Raw genomic sequence first — 19385 nt, 5'->3', positions numbered from 1 at the left:
CTTTATTGTTCCTCATTTAGGCCCACATCCACACTTGCATGCCAGATGGCAGCTGCAGAGGAGTTTCAAGTTCTAGCAGCAATGGATGGGGAGATAAGTGCCTCTTGAGAAGGGAAAGCCAGATTGCAGATTCCTTTCAATTGCACCTGATGACTTATTGCCAGTCACTAATTGGTTTGCCCATACACAGGCAATTCAGAATCCAGCAGCAGTGCCTGACTTTGGAGCTCTGCTCTTCCTGCAGAGATCACTGCTGAAATAAACCCTTGCAGAGAAAAATATTTTATATGAAGCTCTGAGAAATGCAGACATAAGGTTGGGTGGGTTTTTTTAAATTTTTGTTTTGTTTTTGTGGGGTTTTGTTTGTTTTGGGGGGTTGTTTGGTTTTGGTTTTTGTTTGGTTGGTTTTATTTTGTTTTTGTTTTACTTTTCATAACGGCTGCATCAAGATTTTTTCCTTCAGGAGAGCCACAAAATCTTGTGTGTCATTGTTACCTATTACTGCAAAATAGTGTAGCTGGTTGTGATGTGCTAACAGTTGACAATATGTGCATATTTTAAAAAGAGAGAGAAATAATAAGTAGAGCTTTGTCTATTTTTCTTTAAAGATATTAATGTTTTTATAAAAATCTTACTTTCCCACATATTTCTGAGTGCATTTTCATTTTAGTCCTGGATGGGGCATTTGACTTATTTTGACAGGATCCAGAGAACCAAGAGAGCCAGCTAGGAAAACCACAGGGTAACTCAGGAGCAAGGAACTGCTGGTTATTTTCACCACTTGGAGGCAGCTGAAGTGTGTCTGGGGCTGCAGAGCAGTGTTGGTGATTGCCATTGTTGTTGATGAAAGACAAAAGCTGTGTGCAATGGTACAGCCTACAGCCAAGCTTGGAATAAGCCCTTTAAAAGGTGAAGTATCCACTTAGGAAACAGCATTCCTCATGCAGTGAAATGTCAGTAATTTTCCAGCTAATGCAGAACCAGCATTATCTCCTGAACTCGTCAGTGGAAAGCATTTTCACTAGATGTGTTTTACTGAATGCAGTGACAACATAACAGTTATGTGGGAGCAGAAAAAAACCCCAGATGTCTGTGTTATAAATAATTATTAGTTCTCCTGAATCAAAAACACAAGGAAGAAGAGATCTGTAATTAAGATCTTCAGTGTCCCTTGTCTTTGTTGCCCACGTGTCTGTGATCACAATCCCAACAAAACCAGAAGTGAAGGTGTGGGTGTGCAGCATGTCAGGGCTGTAACGCCACACAAGTGGGTAAAGAGCACATCTTGTCAAATAAACATGAAGTCAATAAATCACTGGGAATTAATGGTACTTACCAAAGGTATTCTCAACAAAGAAGGGTGTGAAAGAGTGGAAATATTCCCAGGTACAGCAGAACCACATTAAACATGTGGTGAGATCACTGGGGATCACCCAACACTTCAACTGGACCGTGAATTGAATTCATATCTTGTAAGTTATTGTTTGCTTCAGAAAATCGCTAAATTGACTTTGCCTGTCAAGGGCCCCATCAGTAAAAGATGAAATAAAATCACAGACCAGCATCCAATTACAAATGAAGTTGTTTAACACCTGGATAGCTGTGTAGTCAAACCCACATTCCTCAGGGAAATGAAATTTAGACATTTCGAATGTGTTAGAAAGCAAAGAATGTAGATTCCTAAAAATCCTAGTTCAGGTCTTTTCAGTGTTTTACTTTGGTTCTGCTCCCGACCTAAAAGAGAATGGGGTACATGCAGTGGCCCCACCTCTAGAGCTGAGCCAATGGTTTGTAGCTTACATGACTTGAAATTCTTTCTTGAGATGGGACAAAATTCTTTTCTCATCAGCAACCACAGGGTGGTTTTGTGAAAAAAAGCACTTATTTAGCAGAACACTCACTTTTGGGTTTGATGGCAGCAAGGAAGAGTCATTTATCCAACACAGGGCGTGTCTGCAGCTATTTCCTCAAGCAGAATTTAACAAATGCTGGGGATCCCCTGGGTTTGTGTGAGTGACTGCCGTGATAGTGCACCCTCAGAATGGGGCTGTGGGAACAGTGCACTCATCTGGGATGTCTGCAGAGTGATCAGTGTAGTGGGGTCTGTCTTGGCTGTGGCAAAACTGACCTTGTTTGATAAATGCCTCTCAAAACATAGCTGTGTATTGGTGGATAAAAATTTTTGCGGTGCTTTGTGTTCTTAAACCCTCTGAGGGAAAACAACTGCCAAGTACAGGGAAAAGTCTGTTATGGTTTGAACACATTTAGAGATGAAACCCAAATATTTGGAGGAATGGCTGCAAAGACAGCAAAAATTAAAGTAAGACGCAAAGAGGTGTCTGGGATGGTTTTCTACTTTCTAGGGATCTGAAGATAAACACTTCCTAAGAATAAGAATGGTGAAGTAATACCAGAGTCTGTATCTGAAATCTCTTAAAATGTTAAATTGAACATTATCAGGTTTTTTCCATGACAAGATTTATGTCAGCCTGTATATGTTACAAGGTAGTGTAACAGATAAGATTATCTATGGACCTGTGTCCAGCTGGGACTTTTGCCTCAGTAGCATTTACAGAGGGCATCAACCTCAGGCCATGGGAAACAGGATACTGAAGGGAGGGCACCTAGTCAGGTCATGGTGAGAAGAACATGGTTATGGGAGTCAGGATGTCAATGGAACCATTCTGTATTAGGTCATGTTTCTGGCTCTTGTTCTCAGTTAGTTCAGAAGCTGTCACAAATCAGGTCGTGTTCGTGACTGGACCCTTGCCTTCAGATACCCCTGGACCTGGCTGCATTTGCCATGCCCACAGGTCTTTGGATCTTGCCCCTCAGATGGTGAGGTTTCTTCATATGTTATTTTGCTATTAAAGATCTTTATTTTTGGGCAAGTTCATCATACCTGTTCCTCTATTTTATGCCATGCTTCCCTTTCCAAGCAGGATTTGGGATCACAGCTAGTTGGACTTCAGTAATTATCAGATAGAAGCAACCCTTCACCAGATTTGGTTGGTGACAAACCTACATTTGTGACTTTACAAATCACTATAAAAGTAGCAGATGCTTTACTTCAGGGCATTGCTGTTTCACTTGTGAGGGATTTGGCTTTGGTTATAGTCAGAGGAAATTCAGAGGCATTATTGGGCCAATAGTGCAGTTGTGTCAAAGTGACAAAATAATTTCTATGGGAATTTATTGCTCTTGAAGATGCTGGCTTAAATGGCATAATATACAACAAATTCACCTTTAGACATGCAGCCTCCAAACATAGAAAAGTGGTTTGGTTACGGTACAGCTAAGAGAGAATGTTTACCAATGGAGAAAAATTACTGCTCTTTCTCCTTGAGATTGAATGCCATTTGTTGAAAATTCTAGAGATTGCTTTCTTCAGTCTTATTTTTCATTCTGGGCTGATTTCAATGGGGTTGTGAGACCTAGATCAGTGAGTTTGTGCTTGAAACCACCCGGGCTGATTGACCTTCATTAGAAGTGTTTGGTGAGAATGGAGGTGCTGGAGATGCTTATTTTTTGGTGAGATGAAACATCCTACATTTGAGAATAAGCCCTCTGTTAAGGTCTTCTCTTCCTAAGCTGGCAGTGATGGGATGACAACTCTGCATGAGCAGAGGGGACCTTCCTGTGCTTACTATTCTGCCACAGAGACATTTGTGTGTGGAGTTTTTAGACTTTGGGCGGGTTTGTTAAACTTGGTTTTAAATACTGTAACCACCAGGTTTATTTGTTAGTGTGACACGTCACACACATCTCTGCAAATACAGCAGTGAGTGATTTATTTGTGAGGTCAAACCTGCTACAGAAGGTGCTGTCTCCCTGAGAGGTTCAAGGTGCTTTTCAACGAATCATTGCTCTAATAAATCATATTGTATATATACTGGCATATCCAAGTCAGGATATTAATTCCCAAGCAGTGCCTGTCATGAATATGGAGTTTAAAAGACCTGAGATGAATAAAGCATATGGCCTTTACATTTCAAGACCGTATCTGTAATTCACTGTACTTTCTTCTTGATACACAGACAAAGGTGAATTAGTTCCAGACAAAAATGCATCAATGCTCTATTGAATAGTCAATTATTAAATATGTAATGGGATCTCTGGTTATCAAGGCATGCTCAGTATGTGCACAGAGTACATAATTTGCCCCAGAATGGAGCAGAATTGTCTATTTTGAAAAAAAATCCAGGCAAAATTATATTAATATGGAATTAAAACAAGTTATTGCTTCTGTTGTACAATAAATGGGCTTACTTGACTTCATTAACCATCCCAAGGAGCTAATTTCAGAGTCTTATTATATGTAGAAACCTAGAAAAAATAGCAGTAAACAACATTATTTTCCTTGCCTTCAAGAAATAGTCTATCCAATTTACAGTGTTCTGTTTTCTGGAGAAATAATGTTTTTGACAAGCATACGTGAAGGTAAATGTTCTCACAAAAATGTCCTGGCAACACTGTGACTTGCTTGAATAAAATAAAAAAGGAAGTTATTGCTGAACAATGAGGAAAATACTTAATGAATGTCACCTGCATGAGGTTTTGAGTATTTTTCATTTCCCTAAATTTTGTTCAAGAGAAAAAGTATTTGGCTGTTTGATTGTTGACATTGTGATCAAACTAGAAACATTATTCAAGCTGTGGCTGTTTATTATTTTACTGCAATCATGATTGCTGCATTGGACCATTCATCTATTGCATATTTTTGATTTGCATTAGGAAAGCTGCAGATTTACTGCAGTGTGTGAAAGGTACCATTTAAATCAACAGACAGGTGGGGTTTAGGAAAACTTCATTCTCAGTTGCATTAAAAGTAATTATGAATATAGTTGATTGCAATATTCCTGTATCTATTTTCATGGTTTATTTAAAAAAAAAGTATTTTCTGCTCTGTGACTTCCAAAAACACTTTTTACTAATATTTTTTATGGTATAAGTAATTGCAGTTATTTGCATGCTCTAATAAAAATTGCAAAATATCCCTTTAGTGAGATTCAACAGTTTGCCATTAATTTATTTTCAAAAAACACCTGGACAGTATGTGAGATGATACCCACTTATTACTGATACTTCATGTATATTAAACAGGAAATATGAGTGATGGAGACTTTACATGTCTAAACTGATATATCCAACATAAAGGAAAAAGCAGAAATTGTATAAATGTAAGATATTGCAGTGATTTCTTGGCTAATAAGATGACAAAGACAAGTTAATTTTTCTGCATGAGAGGAGAGGCACAGAGAGGCAGAAATTCAGGAGTGAAAACTGTCTGTATGTTGCTTGCAGAGGTACCTTTTCATCTAGAAATTGGAATTTTTGTTGGAATTGGAATGCAAAAGATAGTTCTTGATTCTGAAATCCATAATTCTTTAGGGGATTCTTGTCAATTCTTACTGCAGGATTGTTCTTTTGTGAGAGATGCTTAAGACCAGAATGATTTTATGTGCAAAAAAATGTCTTAGCTGAATTACTTGATGCAGAAGGAAAGTTTGCAATGGAGGTGGGATAGCATTTCTCCATTTCTGCATGGGTGTGTAAATGCATCTGAAGGTGGGTGATGCAGGTGGAGTTCTGCTGCAGTACCGCACAGGGAGCACAGGCTGGGACTGTAAAGATGTGTCTTGTGTTTCTCTGGGGGGTGCCAGTCACACTCAGCCTTTGGAAATGGTTACCTGCAGTATCTGGCACCTTGTGAGAACTTACTGAAGTTAACTCAAAGAGAACAGACTTTAAGAAAAGATTTTAACAAGAATTTAGCAAATGAGTGCAGTTAAAATTCCCGGTCCACATCCTCAACATGCAGCACACCATCCTAACCCCATCAGTGCATCAGTGTCCCAGCAGAGCTCTGAGCAGAAATCTCTGTCACTGCCCGCTGGCCCTGCTGGGATTCTGTGGGAGGAGCTGCCATTAACAGGGATCAATTCTGTCGGGACTCAGCGCATCCCTCTGGGTGTCCAGAGTCTCCAGGACCCCTGCCAGGGGGCTCAGAGACCCTGGTACACAGCTCAGAACACCTGTGGGTTTGATTATGACCTGTGGAGCAAATTACCAGCTTTGTATGAAGACCTGAAAGCCACAGAAGTTTAAATAGTGTAATAATAAAATTATCACCGGGTGAAAAGATATATTTTGGGATTTTTAGAATGGGGGTTTTGGGGACAAGATGGAGGGAATTGGGCATTTCTTCTTCTTCTTCTTCTTCTTCTTCTTCTTCTTCTTCTTCTTCTTCTTCTTCTTCTTCTTCTTCTTCTTCTTCTTCTTCTTCTTCTTCTTCTTCTTCTTCTTCTTCTTCTTCTCCTTCTTCTTCTCCTTCTCCTTCTCCTTCTCCTTCTCCTTCTCCTTCTCCTTCTCCTTCTCCTTCTCCTTCTCCTTCTCCTTCTTCCTCTTCTTCTTCTTCTTCTTCTTCTTCTTCTTCTTCTTCTTCTTCTTCTTCTTCTTCTTCTTCTTCTTCTCCTTCTCCTTCTTCTTCTTCTTCTTCTTCTTCTTCTTCTTCTTTTTCTTCTTCTCCTTCTCCTTCTCCTTCTTCTCCTTCTTCTTCTCCTCCATCTTCTGCTGTGATGGTGGCACTTTGGGATTGGTTTAGAGTAGAAGCTCACTGTCTAACACAGGTGATAGGTATTGGAAAGTGATTGTAAACATGTTATACGTAGTTTGTAGTATAAAAAGACAACACCGCCCCAGGGTGGTGAGAGTGCCTCTGTCTGTCCTGCTGAGCAGACCTCGGCTGGGCAGGAGGAAAGTTTTATAGATAAGATTTAATAAACAATTTCAAGACCGAAAACTGAAGGACTCCGGCTCGTTCCTCGAACGTGCGGGCCGAAACAGAGACTTTTCACATGTCTTGGGGCTGCAATCAACAGCAAAAACTCCCGAGACAACTCCAGGCACCTGCAGCCAGGGCTTTGCCAGAGATGTCGGTCACCTCCTTCATCCCCCTGCTCCAGTCATTGATCAACCAACTGGTGATCTTCTGAGCACCTTGTTGATGCTGCAGCAGGTGTAATTGCCTGCTGTTATGATTCATGCTGCTCCTTCTATCGACCTTTCAGGATTGTTTTGTATCTCTGGAGGAAGAGGATATTTTGTTAGCTATGGAGCCCTTATGGTTAACAATGTGATCAGAGTACAGGGGGAGCTGTCTGCAATATGAAACCGTCTGGGTATGAAGGAGGGGCTCAGTCCCTGAGATTTTTCTGCTCGTATTTTTGTAGCTGCAAGTATAAACCTCAGAATAAGGCCACATCTGCCTAGTTGTACTTCAGGTTATGGCTGTGTCTTACATAAAAGCCATTCTGGAGGGAGACACTTTTCCTAAAACTTTCCCATGGATATTCTGTCATGTTCTCTGAAGGAAAAGACAGTTCCACTCCCAAGTTCTCAGAGTCCTTGGGGAAGTCCTGAGGTACTTCAGATGTTTGGGAACAATGTGTGCTGATGTTGGCCTCAGTTCCTCAGTTGAGAGTGGAAGGGAAGATGTGACCTGTTACTTCTGCACCTTAATGTGGAATCTGTGTGCTTTTCTATTGCCCCTGTGGTTCTTGGGCAAAGTGGTTATTTGAGTTCTGCCCCTGCACAAAACTTTGTCTCCAGGGGACCCAAGAGAGTCTGAAAAGACATCTCAGTATCCCTTTTTAGCTCAGCTCTCACTGTGCTTGCAGTTTGCCCCCTTCTTTTCACTGAGCTTTATGGTTTTGCCAGTTGATATTACCTCTGCTGTTCTTTTCACATTCACTTTCCTCCTGCTCTACTGAGCACTTTTACTGTTTCCTCTTATGACTGCTTCTGCTAATCTAGGAGACGTTTATAATAAGAAGACTTCTCAAAATGTGCAATCATAATATGTGAGATTTTTAATGCAGAAAAACAGACACAAAAATCATGATTTGCATACATTGTTTGCTAGAATTAAAAGCTAAGCCTTGTGTTTGGCTTGTAGCTGTTTCAGCAGCAGGAGAAGGAAGTTCAGCCCTTTGTAAAAGATTTTTCCTAAATACCTCTTGGGTTAGAAAAGAAGGGAAGAGGAAACAGGAATTCTGCTGAAAACATTCATGAAGTGCAGAGCAGACTTGTTTGCTTGTTTCTTTCTCCCCCTTAGGCATTTGTAATTCAAACAAACAAAAATCCAAAGCAGTGATTCTGTTTGTCCCCTCATCCCCTGAGCTTTTCCAGGCTTCATTGTGTCTACCTGAGCAGAGTTTCAGTGCAGTTGTTGCTGTCCATGACTAACCCTGGGCCACAAGGACCACGTCTGCCTCTCCTTGGAGCCTGCAGGGCCAGGATTGACTTGTGTAGAGTGCAGAGTTGTTTCTTTGTGCTGCTCATTTTACAGAAGAAGCGGGGAACAGAATGTACAGGGCCAACCCATCATCTCTCTCCTGTCCTACCCAGACTTTTCTGCAGATGTGTTGAGACTCATCACAAGCAGATTTTTGTTTTTAAAGCTCCCACCCCTCTGTACTGCTGGAAGCTGGTGCTTGATTCCTTGCCGTTTTCAGTTTCTGTGCATTCCCCCCATAGTGGTGTTTGTTGGTAGCAGTGTGACTCCAACACAGAATCCTTGGAGTTGCATAAGTGACCAGTTCAGTGCCAACTGCAGGACTGATAGTTTTTTGCAATTTAATGCTGTAAACCCCAGTGGAAACAATGAGAGATTTCTTTGCAAGATAAAAGTTATGAACCGTCAAGGTAAAGCATGGCACTGAATAAAGAACTGGTTAAAAATGTATGAGGAGAGCAGGGTGGAATCCTGTCTCTCTTTGGAGGAAGGATTACTTGCATGTGCAGAAAGGTTAAAACATCAGTGTCTTTAACCTCCAATAGTTGTTAATGAATACAAGATATACAGCTAAACAGAAAGGTCTGGCCTCTTTCAGAAAGGAAGGGAAGTCAGACAGTAAACCAGTAGAAAAGAGGAGGAAAAATAACCCTGAAAACTTGAATGTATGTTGACACTGAAATGCAGGGAGTGAGTTTGGTACTGCCATTTTTAGAACGACTCCATTTCTTTGCAATTTGCAGGAAATGGCACAATGAGGTGAACAGGATTGAAGAAGGAAAAGTATGTCTGATGTTCTTACATAGCTAATGGACTTTACTTAAGAGAAGTATTAAACTCCAAGAAATACTCAGAAAAAAAATTAAAAAGAAAGAATTAATAGCTAGGAAATGTAATACTTGACTTCAATCTTTTCACATCTGAAATAAAGCTTCTTAACCCAAGAACACATCAACCATCTATGGATATGGTATTCCTAGAAACAGGTTTATTAAAGGAGGGTTAGGTTAAAAGAAAACATAATTAATATTTCCTTTCTTCTTGCTCAGCCCATGCACAGCAGCTCTGAATTATGAGCAGGCAGTAAAGGGTTCTCTTTTACAGTTCTCTGCAGCAAAGGTGCAGCTGCTCGTATCTCTGAAATTGCTTCATGGAACTGAATTCACATTTCCTACTAATTTGGCTTTCTTTAATCATGAATAATTACATTCAAAGAAGTAGTAGGAAAGGTGGTTTTCTTTTTTGCCAAGACTTGCAATTCAGTGAGGTTAATCACATTGGCACTGCTTTATTCAAGAAATGAATTTGCCCTTAAGTTAGAATAGGAATTTTTCAAAAGACATGCTTCAAAAAAAACTGGGTAACTTTTTCTGCTATCAGTCACTGGCATTTGTTACAGAGAAACTGATGGTCTTAAAAATGTGTGTCAGCTTTCCATTCGTATGGGATAAGGATTTACTTCTTGAAAACAAAGTGAAGGAGGAAGAAAAGGATACAGATTCTATTAAGCTGGATTAGTCTAAAGCATCTAAATAAATTCAGAAGGCCTGAGTTTGGGCAATTTGGCCAAGGTAAAATAGGAAATTTTTTAAAGAATAGAATCCCAAATTTATGTCTCAGGCCAAGCCTGTATGACTTTCCATGCCCTGCAGAAGTTCTGTAGCTGTCTGGTGTCAGGGTTCTCTGTAGGAAGGTGACATTCTGGTGCCATCAGGATCAGGAAAAAATGCTTTTTTTTCCACATTTTCCTCTGAAGAATTTCTTTAGCAAATGAAGTATTTTTGAAGAGAATAACTATAATTTCTTATAGTAATTCCGAAGAGGGATTTTTAAAATTCCTTCTGTAAAAGAAGCTGTGTCCGGATGGGCTTAGAAGCAGGAAGGAATCTCAGAAAATATAATGCACCTATTGTAAAATGTGGCTGCCCTTGTCTTGTCAAAGAAAGGGTTTAAATAGGTTTGATGAGCAGATCCAGAAGTACAGAACACAATAAAGAATAACCAAGTCATGTCATTCCTTTTAGCAGTAATAAGTCAATGAATTCTTGATCCATGCAATCCAATACTCTCCCTGAGCTGTGCCGTGCACCATGCTTAAATCAATACTGAAAAGGAGAGAAACTATGAAAAGTTAAAGCAACTGATATAAAAATTAGTAGGAAATTGTCCCAGATTTGTAGGATGAAATTCATTGGTAGGTACTTCCTACAAATGTATCATTCTGCAGCTTTATCTACTGCCTACCAAAACGAACTGTCTAAAAAATGTAATTCTGTTCATGTGTCTGTGACAATAAAAAAGAAACAAAAAAAATTTCAAATATTATGAATGCCTCTGTAGAGTCTGTAATGGAATATATGTCAGTATAAATCAGTGAAATCCTTGTTAGCGCTGAAGTGGTGCCAGCAGTGTACCCTACACAGAAAGTCCAGTGAGTGATCATTTACTCCTCAGATACACTTACTGGATTAGCAGGGAAGTGACAGCTTGATTTTTCACACTTTTAGAATAGAATTGGCTTTAGTGATATTTTAAATGAAACATTGGCACTGCTAATGAGAAATCCATACAATTGTTCCAAAAAGCCTGGAACTAAAGGTAATCCAAAGCGAGGAAAAGCCAGATTTCACACACTGGAGAACAGAGCATTAATAAGCTGCTTCTGAGAAAAGACTGAATAAATGAGAAATATAGGTTTGCAAAAATGCATTTACTTTTTAAGGAGGGTGGTGTTTATGTGGTGTTTAGCCTGCATTTTCTTGTCAAATAGAAAAGAGCTCAGCTGACATTCCTGCTGTGGGTTCCTGTGTCAGGGTCTGGGGCTTGGCCCGTTATGGCTCTGCTTTGGTGCTCCAAAATGAAGTCCCCCGTGGGCCACTTATGTGATGTTCTCTAACCCAGTTCTGGTGTTTGCATTGGAAATACATGATATTAAAATTGAGCAAAAACCTGCTGTTGCCCAAGCAAGCGGGACAAAAAATAATGGTAATTTTTTTTGTTGTATATTTGCATTTCACACAGATACCCATGCAGCTCAGTGTGAGTGCAGGAGCTGGCCTTGCTGATATGCTGTGGTAATGTATGAAGAAGAAGGCAAAGTGAGAGAACAAGGTTAATCTGCCCTGAAAATAGAGAGAGCTCCTGAGACACCAGCAAACTTAGAGATTCTTTGTGTTCAATGTGTGGTCTTCTACTTTTTCTCTCCAGATCTGATGTCAGCAGCTGTTTTCTTGCACAAGAGTCACAGATGTACTTCTCCCTCTATCATAAGTTCCACCAGGCAGATAATATGTTGTGCTCCTAATAAATGTGTGTGATCGTGTGTGTGCTGTTAATGACTTCATCTTCAGTTGACACTGGAAAGTTCCCATTCCTGTAACAAAGGAATTGGCACAAGGCACAGTCCTGCCATAAGAGCTGTAGCTATATTCATCTCTTCCTTTTTGAGCTATTTAATACAATTTCCCTCTCTGAATCTGAAAAGCTGGAATATGCTAATTTTCCTGCCTTATCCATCCAGATTCTCACTTACATTTACAAACGCAGGTGTGCAAACTGGCCCAACAAGCGGCGTCACCTGGGGAAATTGTTTACTCCTCTTTTGTGTGCCCCCAGCCATTTGTGGCCGAAAATATTCCCTTTTGCCCTGAGTGTTTTCCTGCTGCACCTCCCTGAATGCTGCTCCATAGGCTGAGAGCCAGGATCAGTGGCTGGACTGGGGGGATGCACAGGGCCGAGCTCCCAGCGCTGCTCTGGCATTTGTCTGATCTCAGAATCAACTGCAGATCTTCTGCTCCAGTCTTGGAGCTTTTTGCAAGCTTTATTTCAAAGGCCATCCCTCAGCAATTTGCTGGAGCAGTTGTGATAAATGAGGGGAAGGACCTTTGTAGAACAAGGACTGGAAAAGTCTGATTGTACTTAAAGTCTATTGCAGGGTTTTAAAGTCAGAATTTCTTCCCTACATAATGTGTTGTTCGGGTTATTTCTGGCTGAAAACATTCAGAATATCCTGAAAAATTACTCAAAAGTAAAAGGAAGGGTGGCATATGCTAACCTGTACTTTTGATTAATGTATGTGAAATTAAAATACTAGGAATATTTAAATATATTAGTTTACTACAAAGATGGAGGCAAAAATTATCTACTGTAATTCTAAGGATGGTCCTGCATTTAGTTATATTTGTCTATTCTAAATTTTGGAGATACTGTAAGAACCATGTTATTTTCTCTAATGAAGAAATGCTACTCTGATCCATGGGAACTAATAATGCTAATCATGGCATAAAAGGAGGAAGGACTTCACACCTGTAAAGTATTTGTCTTCTGCAAATAAGAGCTTATTTCAGCTTGCCTTTTGGGACCTTTGTTAAGATATTTTCCATTCTCTTTCTTTGAAAATACATATTGTTCTCAACTTCCTTCATGCATCACTGTGCCTTTCTCCCTCTCCCCAAGAGCTGTGTTGAGACTAAGTCCCTTCTGATACAAAAGAGATGAAGGAGAAGCAGACAAGGCACTCTCATAAATACATAATGAGGTGGCCTGTAGAAGGGAACAGCCTATGTTGGAAAACACAAGAAATGTTCCAGCTTTACACTAAAAAAAAAAGAAACACAGCTGCAGCATATACTGCATTCAGTGTGTGTAGTTTTCAGTTTCTTGAGGAAATTCGTGTTATCTCAGTGGCACCAGTAAATTGCTGCAGCTTTGCTCCTTTGGTTCTGAGGAGCCAGTCCTGGCTCTTCCCTGAGCTCTCTGGATTTGGGGTGATTTGCATTGCCACAGTGGCTCAGGCCATTGGGCTGTGGCAGCAAATCTGATCTGTCATATCTCTGATGATGTCAAAATGAATCTGGCGTCATCTCGCTTATGTGAGGTTGTCCTGCTGCAGCTGAAATCAGAAGTTGCTTCCTGTTTGCATATTGATTGGTTTTCATTGTATTGGGTGTAAAGAGCTCTCTGTATGGCTCGTGCTGCTTTAGGGGAACAAATATTAACACAAAGCTGTGTACTTTAATGTACATAGCTCATCTCTTACAGATTCTGAAATACTGCTAAATCAAAAACTACAGCACTTAGATTTTAAAAGGTTAAATTAGTTTCACAGAGGCAGGTTTTGTGCTCAGAAGTGCAACTCACCTTCAGGTTAGAGCCTGGGTGCTCCAGAGCCACCTCAGCGCACCCAGCTGCTCATCCCTGCTCTGTGCCCTGTCCTTCCCTCCCATCTCTTCTCTCATTCCTGTGCTCAGGTCAGGGGCACAGGTCACTGGGCCAGCCCTTCTGGGGAGAAGCTGGGGCTTTAACTTGCACTCTGTGTGTGCCACCTCTGCCATGCCAGGAAGGGTTTTCCCTCTGAACAGCTGGTGGCAGGGAACAGAGCTCCACTTACTGCAACATCAGGCATTTGTTTGCTGCTGCTTTTCACTAGGCTGTGTCAAAATACTCTGAATGGCAGAGAGATGGGAATGCTGAGCTCCAGCAGCTCCACATGTAGTAAACCCAGGGCTGGGTGGGAGGTTGGAGTGGGGACCCCAGAGTGCAGAGTACAGCCTCAGGAGCCTGGAGCTCTCTGCAAGGGTCTGAGTCCTCACCAGAACTGTGGGGCTGCGTTGGGACTGACAGTAAAATTCTATGATGTCTTAGGATTTTAGCTTTTATATTTTTCATATTTTCATAATCCTGCAGTTCTTTAGTGTATAACTCTAAACTCCATACACAGTGTGAGCTGCTGCTTCACCATTTTGGGCAGACACAACAATTCCTCTCCAGGCCTGGCAATCAAGGACACCTCACTGCCTCAGGCCCTGAGAGATGTAAAATAAAAGTGTTTGGGGGGAGCAAACTGGGGGTAAATGACTTCATTACCTGAAGCTGGAATTGTCAGATTAACCCCCAATATGCTAATGGCCCAAACTTATAAAAGTGTGAAAACCTGTGAGCCATGGTCCATTTTTGGGTGTAGCCCTGCAGGGCTTCATCTGCCCTAAATGTACCTGAAGGCCCTTCAATCAATAGAACTGCTTTTTATTCCCTCAGTTTTGTCTGGCCTCTGTTTTTAAGTAGCCCCAAGAAGGCATTACTTAAGGCAGGGAAATGGATCCCTGTCGCTGGTCCTACCAGTGCCCACACACCTACAGAACACAACAGAAACTTGCTGTCTTTGAGAACTGGGACAGAAAATTCTGATACTTTGAGGTGATACAATGTTATTACATTGCAAGAGCTCCATATTGCTGGAGTTTCGTACCTCCTTGATGTTTCTTGTAGGCAACTCCTCTAGGCACTGACTGTTCCTTGTCCTCACAGCAGCCAACTGACTCCAGTTCCCACCAACCCACTCTTTTATAACACTCTTCTTATTGGCTACAGGTGTGGCCTGTTAACATCAGGCCTGCTCCTAATCTCTAATAATTAACACAGCTGCAACTCTTTAGAGGGTAAGATTACTTTCTATACTACACTTATTTATTTGTATTCTATCTCCCTACAATGCAAGTGAAGTTTGACAGAGAAAACACACTCAGGTTGGAAATTAGGATCTTTAGCCATGGAAAATAGTCTCTGGAGTTATCACAAACCCAGAAATAGATGCCTTTATTTTTATATCACTAAGTAACTCATGCCTCATGTTCCTTTTGATAATTGTTGAGGATGTCTGTAACTCCTGATTCCTCTGACAGAAAAATGTTGAAGACCAGATGGGACTGATGAAAGCCATCCTCCAAATCACAGAGCATAATTCAGCAATTGGAGCTAAATGTTGATAATCCATAGGTGCTTTGTGTCAAATGAAAACCAATCATCTTGCCATATCTGCCTTTCCTGGATAACATTGAAATTAGCCATTTGCATTCTGGGTTTTTTTTAAATTTGAAAGTGGAGGAAGGTGATATGAAAGGCTAACAGGACAGACAACAGAATTTCCTGTAGCTTCCCTTAATAACTGTAAGAGAGACTTTGAATCTCTGTTCAGATTACCATTGTCTTCTCTATTCCCTCAGTGTGGGATCAGCAGGATCAGTCCAACCCTAAATCCTGGTAGCTCTAAGGATCCTCAGGGTGCTTCTTTTACTGTCTAACTGTATATTTCACCTTCTCATGCCAGTCTGCCTTAGCATTCTCCCCCTGGTATACAGGATTTAACTTTTTCACCACCTCAAGAAAATCCCCATATTTTTATGCTTGAAGAAATCTGGCGGGGGGAAGCACAAATAAAGAGCAGCTAGACACAGAATCAGAATAGTTTGGGTTGAAAGGGACCCTTAAATGTATATAGTTCATTCCCCTGCAGTGAACAGGGACATCTTAAATTAGACCAGGTTGTTCAGAGCCCTGGATTGAATTCTGTCAGGGATGGGGTATCCATCATTTTTCTGCGTAACTTGTTCCCCTGTCTCACCAGCCTTATTGTAAAAGTGTCTTCCTTGTATAGAGTCTAAATCTACCCTCCCTTAAGTTAAAAGCTCTCCTTTCTCCTGCTACAGCAGGCCCTGCTAAGAAGTTTCTTGTTCCAGGTTTCTGCAGTAAGGTGTCCCAGAGCCTTCTGCTCTCAGGCTGAACACCCCAGCCTCAGCCTTTCCCCACAGAGAGGGGCTCCAGCCCTCCAGCATTTTAATCCCTGCTCCGGGAGGTCCCTGTGGATCCCATGCTGAGGGATCCACAGCTGGAGAATTCATCCAGAACATTAATAATGTCTGGAAGGAAGTCTTCTGCACACACTGCCTTTTGTGCTTTATTCTCACTTGTTGCCAAAATTTACCTTTATTTTTTTTTTGATAGCAGAGAGTTTCAGAATGTGGAAAAAGGTATTTCATGCTGGGGAGTGAATGAGAGAATATGAGAAATAAAGCTTGAGGTTGAGGCCCAGCAAACCCCTCGGTGCTGCTGAAGGGTTGAACTCCCTGGTGGACACCAGGACAGTGAGCGGAACGAGAGAGCAGGAGTGAACCTGGCTCTCAGCCTCTTACAGCATGCAAATTCTGTATTTTGCCAGCTCTGGTACATTTATGGCATGGCATGGGCAGCAAGATGTTTATTGTTTCTGTCAGTGAGCTGATCAGAAAGGGTTCAGATGCCCTGGAGAGCTGAGACAGTGGTGGTCAGAGGGGGAGCTGGTTTGGAGCTGAGGCCCCACAAGAAAAGGCTGCTCTCACTGTGGGTTTGTCCCCAGCTTCCTCTGGCACAGCTTCCTCTGGCACAGCTGCATTTTGCTTGGATCAATTCACCCCTTCCAGAGTGTGGTTTTCTACCTGGCAATATGACAGGCAAGACAGAAGGATCTGTGCCTGGTGTGTTCATAAAGGTTGAAATATTCTCATTAGAGAGCAGATAACTGTTCAAAACTCCTTGTTATTTTACTGGAAAGGTTTGCTTGTTCCAGGTGCCTCTGGAGCAGCTCTTTCTGCAGCTAATGACTATAAGGATGCTTCTTGGTAGCATCTTCTTCTCATCCCCTACTACCCTCCTCAGTCCAAAGTGCAGTCAGTTAACTTCTAATTTGGAAGTGCTCTCTGGCTGGGTATATTTTCCAAGCCAGTGTAAAACAACTTATCCAAACCAATATGGAAAATGAAAGGTTCACTGGGAAAACATTTAAAAGCTTTCTAATGTTTCTGCTTATTGAATTTGGTAGAAGTTGGGGGTTTTATGTGAAACATCAGCATGAAAGGTATTATGCTCATAACACATTCTCAAAAAGCTAGTAAACTTCCAGAGGTATCCAAAGCAACCTGCTTTGAAAAATGTAAGTGATGAAAAACTAAAAGAAAATATAGATAGAAAGGGAGCCTGGCCTTACTAAGGTATCTCTGATTACCCTTTCCATATGTGGGACTTAGATGAATTAAGCATGTCATCAGCAGGATTACTTCATCCACTTGGGCTTGCTTTGTGCCCTCTAACCTTTATTCAAAGAGTTGTAAGCCATCAACACATCAACTTTGGACTGGTCATTGGTTCAGTTTTACCTTTGAAATGTATCAAAGACCAGTTAATAATGAACGGGCTGAAGTCAAGTATCTCAAGTCTTCCTATCTTTCAAAAATCTCTCTCCTTCCTCACTCACCTCTCTGTGCTTAGTGATTCAAACTGACAATGACAGGAATTGAAATAACTCAAACTTTGTTATTATTGTAGCATTCCAAGCCTGACTTAAATGGTTTTACTGTGTTTCTTGCTGAGATAGGCTCTCTTGAAGGAATTAGGGTAGTGTTCTTTTGAATGTCAAATCAATACCAATAACCTGTAGAGCTCTTGAGCTCATGCAGGCTATGACAAAATCTGCTTTATTCTTGGTGACTTGTTCTTAACAATCCATAGTTCATAAAGAATCTCTGTCCTGAGCACACAGAATTTTTCACAGGTGGAACCTACTCATTGTATGTTTTAGAGTGGTTAGATGTTCCCATATAGCTGTGGATGTTAGAGTATCTACAGCAAGTGATTGCATTTTAATTTTAGCAGTGGTTGTTCCTTTCAAGTCACTTTATCACAGAGCACTTCCTACAGCAAAGTCATGGGTCCACTGGTGATGAAACTGCTATGGCTGGCTGTGGGTAGTGTCAGCTGAATATGCTGGGAGAAGAAAATTACTGAGGAAAAATATTAGTGGTATTCCAAAACTCAATTTCAGTGGGGCCCTGTTCATTCAAAAAATAATTTAGGTGATAAAACTTAACATCAATAGGTACGATTGTATCAAGATAAATCATAACAACACCTATTTGAGTGATCTTACAAATATCTCCATGGTGTTTCTGCAGCTTCAGAAAATCTGCAGGCAGATTGTTGTGAGGGTGAACTAGAAGCTGCAGGATTATTTTTGTGGAAGTGTCTGTTTCCCATGCAGTTACCTGTGCTACTTTCTGTACTGGAGTAGTGGCAGTTCCTTTGACATCTGGATTGGAAAAGTGTGGTCATTTGTGGTGCTTTGCTGGATCACTGTGTAAACAGTAGAACAGTGTTGGGATCTCTAGCTGGTCAGAGTGACCCCGAGAGGAATTAGAAAGTCTCTTTTCCCAGCCTGGCGCTTGAAGAAGGAGTCAGAGCTCTTCATTTCTCAGTCTCAAGGTTGTTTATTGGATCTTATCTATAAAATTCTTTCTCCTGCCCTGCCGAGGTCCATCCAGCAGGACAATTCCAGGCACTCTGCCTGCCCCCAGGGCAGTGTTATGTCTTTATACTAAAAACTACGTGTACAATGTTTACAATTACTTCCCAAAACCTATCACCTGTGTTAGACAGTGAGCTTCTACTCTAAACCAATCCAAAAGTGCCAACATCACAGCAGAAGATGGAGGCCAAGAAGAAGAAGGAGAAAGGCTGGACACGCCCAGTTCCCTCCATCTTGCCTCCTGAACCTCCATACCAAAAACCCCAAAATCTACTTTTCCACCCTGTGATAACTTCAATATTATTCTACCTAAACTGTTGTGGCTTGCTGATCTTCATACAAGGTTGGTAATTTGCTCCATGGGTCATAATCAAACCCACAGGTGTTTTGGGCTCCATGCCAGGGCTTCTGAGCCCCCTGGCAGGGGTCTTGGCCATCCTGGACAGCCAGAGGGATGTTCTGGGTTCCCACAGAACAGGTTTGTTTTTGCAATAAAAATGGCACTTAAATATGCAGTTCTGACCCTGGAAACCATGGTGTGTGCAGCATTGTTTGAGATACTCCTCACTGGTTGTGATCAGATCCTGCCTGTGGTGGCGTTCACCAGCCTCACTGTTCTTCCCATCTGTAAGCAATTCTTCCAAATGGACAAAGCTGACAATCTTCTGCTTTTGCAGTGCTGCACTTTCTGGTACACCAAGGTTCAGTGATGGTAAAGGCAGCTCACACTCTGCCACAGTGTGCACTGGGGTTATTGAACAGTCACCTGTGTTAATGTCCAGCTCTCTGAGGCCGAGGACTGTGCTTAAATCTCTGCCTTGATCCTGCCTGGAATCTGTCTCTTGTTACTGCTGCTGTGTCCCCCTACTACTGATAAGGTGGAGAGTAACCAAAAAGATATGGTCACAAAAGTTAGAGTTATAAGCAAGGCATGAAATCATGACTTTGACCCTGATGATATGCAAATTCTCTAGGTTT

This window comes from Camarhynchus parvulus, chromosome 9, assembly GCF_901933205.1.
Source record: "Camarhynchus parvulus chromosome 9, STF_HiC, whole genome shotgun sequence".
Taxonomy (NCBI): Eukaryota; Metazoa; Chordata; class Aves; order Passeriformes; family Thraupidae; genus Camarhynchus; species Camarhynchus parvulus.
Note: the sequence above shows the minus strand (reverse complement) of the source record.